At 29.9% G+C, this 7,129-nt stretch overlaps 1 protein-coding gene across 1 annotated transcript in view; it reads right to left on the bottom strand.

The window, feature by feature from the left end:
- Positions 1 to 5,805, bottom strand: part of LOC111632938 (sodium/glucose cotransporter 4-like) — a 22,672-nt gene extending 16,867 nt beyond the window's left edge. The window contains exon 1 of the mRNA XM_023377455.1: positions 5,593 to 5,805. The gene's annotated coding sequence lies outside the window, so the exon portion shown is untranslated. The remainder of the gene's footprint in view (positions 1 to 5,592) is intronic.
- Positions 5,806 to 7,129: the final 1,324 nt, after the last annotated feature.

Raw genomic sequence — 7,129 nt, forward strand, 5'->3', positions numbered from 1 at the left:
AGCATATGTTATAGAATTCTGATTGTGACTTTATTCACTCGTTCTCAAAAAAAAAAAAAAAAAAATATTGATATATCAATTTTAATATTGGATAGTATGATTCTAATAATTGACTAAAATGCAATGAATTTTACTGTTTTGAATGGTTCCTTGCAGCTGATGGTGTAATAACCAGTAATCATAATAAAACAGTACTTATTGTACATAATAAACAATGATTTAATACATGAGTACTTACTGTATAATGTTTTCTTTACAAAAACGAGAAGGAAAAAAAAGTGACACTAAAACCACCAACCACACCAAATGCAAACAGTTAAAAACATTTTAATCTGTTCCTGCAGTTTATAAGAGATTTATAAACTGCAGGAGTTTATAAGAGATCAGCTGCACTTGTTTGGATAGCGGGTATGTACACACACAAAGAATTTTAAACATTACTTATTACTCAAGATATTTTCTCAGTCAAAAAGGAAATTTTATTTGTCAGTTATTAAGTAGTAAAAACTTTTACTGTGCTGTTTACAGCAAATTGTCTTGATGAAGGTAGTATCTGTGCTTGAGGTTTTCATAATGCTTCTCTTTTTCAAGCTACTAACTTTTGGAGGCCTCAAACACATGCTTCTTGCACCTTGTGATGATCCACTACTGGTTGTACAGACTTAGGTGACTTAATTACTAAGCTGATTTCCTTGTATCCCCTTGACAATGGACTTGGTTTTTCAGAAGTACATGAGTAAAACGTGTTATTAAAGTTAACTCCAATAAAGCAGATATTATGGAGTTAAAATTAATTTGAATGCAAAATAACTTGAACTTTACAATTATTTGAAACTATTTGGGTCATTCAGAATTAAGCATAGATGTGATAGTATAGTTGAAAGTTTTAGTGCAGTGGTATCATAAATCTGTGGTATGAACATATGTGAAATTTGTAGTTGTTCCATACGTTACTTTACTGTTGACATTTGTTTAAATTTAATAAAATGTGTTTTACACTGTTTACAAAAAAAATTGTGCGGTTATTAAATATTTTGTTAGAAAAAGTTATCACCAACAGAAATTTGCAGAGATATGAAAAATATTGTAGAGGATTCTGCTTTTTCATTTTTAACAATTTTCAGAACTGAATTTAAATATGGTCATGAAAGACTGGGAAATGATCCTTTCAGTGGATATCTGAAAAGTGCATCAACACCAGAAATCATTAACAAAATTCACAATATAATTTTATAAGACCAACAATTAACACTGGTGCATTATAGCTTCATGGGGCCAGGCAAATTCAAATTAGAGGTCCTATTCAGATATTTTTCTTCTGAGAAATTTTTTGGGAATCCCTTGATATCCTCATTTATTTTTTCAACACAACCTCTGCAGGATTAAGTTCTGTGTTAAGCCTGTGCCACACCAGCACTCTAGAGTCCTCCAATATGATGCCAAATTTAAATTTTGATATTCTTACTACTGTAATGAGTTTACAAAAGATTAGTTTGGAGTCCCTGTTTGTGGAGGGCCTAGGCAATTGTCCTTTTTGCCCATAAAATAATGTGTCACTGACAATTAAAGGTATCTGACATTGCTAAAGTTGTAAGCATTTTGAATCAGCATTTTGTATCTTGACTGAATAATTACATATCAGAAAACTAGTCACAAGATTAACTGTTAACAAATGCAACACCTAACAAAAAAATTAATAGACAACCAACCATCAACCGTAATAATCGGGCAGATTACAAGCAACAAATATTAAATTTGGAAATTATGTGATAAGGCATTTGCCATCTATTGACAATAGTAGTAACAAGGATTTTAAATTTTAAGTTTTAGAATTTATAGTAGTCTGGAAGGAAAGAATCGGCCTGGAAATCTAAGATCCTAGTTACTACTTTTGTCAATAGATGGCGCCTAACGCCTTATCATATAATTTCCAAATTTAATATTTGTTGCTTGTAATCTGCCCTATTATTATGGTTGATGGTTGGTTGTGTATTAATTTATATTTATCGGGTTAATGTGATGTTGTGTTGTCAAAAACAAGTTCTTGCTCAAATTTTTTAAGATTGTATGGATTGTTTCAAGAAAAACAAAACTGATTTTGCACACAGATTTGTTACCATAGATGAGACTTGGGTCCATCAGTACACACTAGAAACAAAACAATGAAAACAAAAGACGGAACCCAGATGCTTGGCACCAAAGTAGGCAAAAGTGGTTCCATTTGTAGGAAAAGTCACAGTATCAGTTTTCTGGGATGTTAAAGGAATATTCTAATAGATTATCTTCCAAAACTAAGTGGTTCAAAAGATTAGCATCCTCCTGTTATTTTTTACCTTTCAAGAAAAGAAAACTAGACTAGGATTAGCAAAGAAAAAAGTCATCTTTCACAAAGACAATGATTGGAAAAATCAACAAATTATAATATGATTTGCTGCTATATGCACTTTAGTAATGTGAGTTAGCTCCATTAAATTTTTATCTATTTGGAAATAGATAACCTGAAAAAAATACATTGCTGGAGAGAAATTTTCTTCAAATGAAGATAAGATAACAGCAGTAGACTTATTTCATAGAGTTTCCAGAATCCATTTCATAGAAGGCATAATGTCATTGTTCAGTGTCATTGGACAAAATGTATTGATAATAAGGGACATTATATTGAAAAATAAAAATAATCTCAAAACCATATAAACCATTTTTCTATTTTATTACAAGAACTTTTTGAATGATTCTCATAATTAAGCAAGCAATTAAGAAAATTAACCAATAGGAATCACATTCTTCAAGTTATCAGCTGATATTTTAAAACTTTTTTCATAAATCTCTGGATTCTCAGTTATATTGCGGTTGTATGCTAGATTTACAAAAATCTAGCATACAACCGCATATTAATATACATATTAATTTAAGTTTACTTTCTTCTCTCTACCCTTTGTTCTATTGTTCTATTTTCTTCTGGAACTTTCTTATCTATTTCCTGTCCCTTGGGTGGGATGACCAGTTCCTAGAAATGTGAGGAACAAAAATGTAAACAGGACTGGAGGAAAAAGAAGTGACGTGGCAGGTCATTCTTAGGCTGGACTGCAGAGTGTACGGACAAGGTGAGAATACTAGGAGTCGCATTAGCAACAACCAGAGATCTCAGAAATAAGTTGAGAGAAAAGATCCTGTTTTAAGGTTGTATTGACGACAGTGGAAGGAAAAATCCAAAGTATTGAAGAAGAACTGGCCAGTTATAGGAGAAGAACATGTGTTATCCCACCGGACAGTACGCATAAAGAAACAGGCTGAAAAAAGGACAAGACCCTTGTATCCCTATTTCTATCGTATATATCATTTCTTTTGTCCTCTTAATTTATCCCTTTTTCTGTCATTAGTGTTAAGTTAGTGTTTAATGTTAGTTTTAAGGTTTTGGGTTATATACATTGTCGCAATCGGGATCTGTATTGTACACATGCTTTGGATATAATGATCTATTATTCTTGCTGTAATTTTGCATGCTACTATTTGTACCATGAAGTTGGAATCCCATGAAATAAAATCTGTATAAAGATGCTAAATAGTTTAATTGGAAAAATATATCATTATTAAAGGATACACTTATGTGTTGTGGCATTACAAACAATAATTGTTTAGAGTTTGGATAAGTTCACAAGTACTTTCGATAACATACAGTTACCATACTCAGGTATAAATCAAATACAACAGTTTATATTTTGAAATTTTCGAACAGCTTGTTGATTTGAACGAAGAAGTTAAATAGAACACCAATTTAAATTGAAATTGGGATATAGTTTAAAATATTTTCGCACAGCAGTATGAATGATGTAGTATTCACAAACAATAAGTGCTAAGCAACACTGGAGCTCTAGAAATCCAGATTGTAATGTTTAAACAGTGTTGTCCATATTTGTGGAATTTCTAGAGTTGTTGCATTGCATGGTGTAAGAGTCAATATATATAAGTTCTCTCAAATAAAAAGTTCTTTTTGAATGTTGCATCTTTTTAATAGTTTTGTTTGGGTCCAGATTGGCTGATATTCATGATCAAGCACTTTTTTCGCCAATTCCATAGATGGTCTACTATTTAGGATGTCCTCTTGATGTTCAGTGATGCGAGATAGTAGTGTTCTGGCTGTGGCTCCTATATAAGTAGTTTCCTCTCCTGATCGATCATGCTTTAATGAAATTTGATAAACTCCTGATTTTTCATTCAATTCAACAATGTCTCTGTCGTTACATAATAATCTTCTTAGCATTGGTTGTGTAGTTAGCTGTAAAATAAAACCAATCGCTCTAAAAAGACGTACTATTTTAAGAGATACGAGACAAAAACGGTAACAGGGGTGTGCTATTTTTAGCTCCTCTTTGTTAGTGAGAAAGGTTTGGACAACACTATTTAAACATTATAATCTAGAGCTCCAGTGTTGCTTAACACTTATTGTTTGTGAATACTACATCATTCATACTGCTGTGCGAAAATATTTTAAACTATATCCCAATTTCAATTTAAATTGGTGTTCTATTTAACTTCTTCGTTCAAATCAACAAACTGTTTGAAAATTTCAAAATATAAACTGTTGTATTCAATTTATACCTGAGGATGATAACTGTATGTTATCGAAAGTACTTATGAACTTATCCAGACTAAACAATCACCGTTTGTAACGCCACAACACGTAAGTGTATCCTTTAATATTGAAAAAGTCGGCGTGAAGTGATTATTACATCTGATATGAAATATATCCTGTCTGCCTTTGTGGTAAATTCTAATTTTGCACACTTTCACAATATATTAAAGGGCATTTCACTGTCTTGAAGTTATTAGATTATTTAGATAAAAATACAATTGATGTTGGAGGTAAAGCTAGTTTCTATGTGATCAAATAATATATATATTTCTTAGCTAAAAAAATTAATGTTATTAATAGAAATGGTTGAGCTTTGTGCATATATTTTGTCAATTAACATTGACAAGATATATGCACAAAGCTTTCACAATTATATTATGAAAATATGATTTTTCTTTTTATAAGAAACTAATTGTTTAATTAGTTAATATTTATTTAAAATTTTAAATAATTATGAAGTTAAAAATTATTTTAATTCTAGTACATGATCAATTTTAAATTTAAATCTCTATTTACATTATTCTTTTGTATTTGTGTGTTTAGCTGAAGATGGCCATATAAGTGACCAAAAGATCTCAATGTAAATAGTTTGGCTTTCTGAAAAACAGCATTTTAATCCTGCTAATTTATAATATGGTGCCAAAGTTTGTACAACTTCATGACTAATCGCTTAATTACTCTTTCATCAATGAAATTGTCATAAATTCTTCCAAATTTTATCAGATAATAAAAAGTTACTGGAAAAAGATTATTAATACAATATGATTAAAAAATTAATAAATAAAAAAGTTAGTTAAGAATTATAGAAAATATTACAAAAAGAGTAATTGAAAGACTTTCTAAACTTTATATTCAGAATATTTAATCTATACCATCACATTTTCTATTATATAACTAGGATCAGAAAAATTTTCTTTTAAAAACATTGGATGATTAATGCTCAGAAAAACTTTTAAAATTACCAGAAGGCATTATCTCCAATACCAAACGTGGATAAGCAGTATTAGAACAACTAACTTCATTTTGGCAATATTTATAGCATTCCTTTGGATCCACACATCCTACTTCATCTGAAATTGAAAAATACAATCATAAAACTTTAATATTAATTTTGCCAATTTAAATATAAATATTAATAATTTAAAAGAAATGTGTAAAACTAAATACATACTCATTATATAATAATTAGTATATTCAAATATCCATAATAGTCAACATAAAATCATTACCTTTTAAACATTATAAATCAAAATTGAAATACAGTAGACCCTCTATAACACTGGAGATAATTCCATGTTATATGAATTCCATGTTGTACAAGTCACTTAGATTTTACAAATACGTGTGCCAAGATGTGAACGACTCACGTATTTGTAAAATCTAAGTGACTCATACAACATGGAATTCATATAACAAGGAATTATCTAGTTTTATAGGGGGGTCTACTGTAAAAATTTTGTCATTTTATTGTTATGAACTAATTGTATTTTTTAATTAGAGTAATATTTGTAAAATAAAATTAAACATAATTGAAATTTGCTTATAATTATAAGCATATATTTTATTAGAATCTTGTAATATTTATCAAATGTCACATTTTTTTTTTTTTAATTCAAGGTAGTATAAAGAATTATAGAATTTAATAATCCCATTTAACTAAATATTTGCATTTGTAATGCAGAGTTATTCTGAGGTTTTTAAAACAGAAATAGAATAATATATAAATTATTAATTACAGATTTGAAAAATTTGTTTTTAACATAACTCAAAACTTTAGTGAATTTTTAAGAATTTTTTAGACAATACAAGATAATTTACTCTATTAATTTACTTATTTAGTTTTATGCAAATATTAATAATACAGATACTTAGTTTTAATCAATCTAAAATTATTTTAAGAATACTTATAGATTATAAATACAGGAATCAGAATCAACATTTTAGTAAAAAAAAATTAAGTAATTACGAGGGTTGTTTTTTTTCCTCTGATGGTCCATAAAACAAGTGTAAGTAACAAAATGAATTTATTACAAAAGTTAGGTACAAACATGGTTACTTTTTGACATAATCTCCATGAAGATTGAGGCATTTGTCATATCTGTGAATGAGCTTTTCCATCCCCTTGTCATAGAATGTTGCCACCAGTGAATTGAGATGGCCTTAATACCGTGTTTCCCCGAAAATAAGACATCCGCAGAAAATAAGACCTAGCACAGATTTTGCTGAATTGCGAAATATAAGACCTACCCCTGAAAGTAAGACCTAGCGAAGTTTTTTTTAGTCGTAACGGTCATCGACAGATGGTTGAAAGTGGCCGTTGGCTTTTTGAAAGTACAGCCACTGATTGGTCAGCAGACAATTACGCCACACGGCATGATTTGCATAAGACTATGGCTTGGGAATCACAGATTTGCATAACGTTACGGCTGGTGATGGCTAATTGGTCGGCCGGGAATCACGCCACATGACATTTGCATAGTGCTGCGGTTCAGTAAGCAC

Source organism: Centruroides sculpturatus, unplaced genomic scaffold (assembly GCF_000671375.1).
Source record: "Centruroides sculpturatus isolate CEXI.00-Female unplaced genomic scaffold, Cexi_2.0 scaffold676, whole genome shotgun sequence".
In the NCBI taxonomy this organism is placed as follows: Eukaryota; Metazoa; Arthropoda; class Arachnida; order Scorpiones; family Buthidae; genus Centruroides; species Centruroides sculpturatus.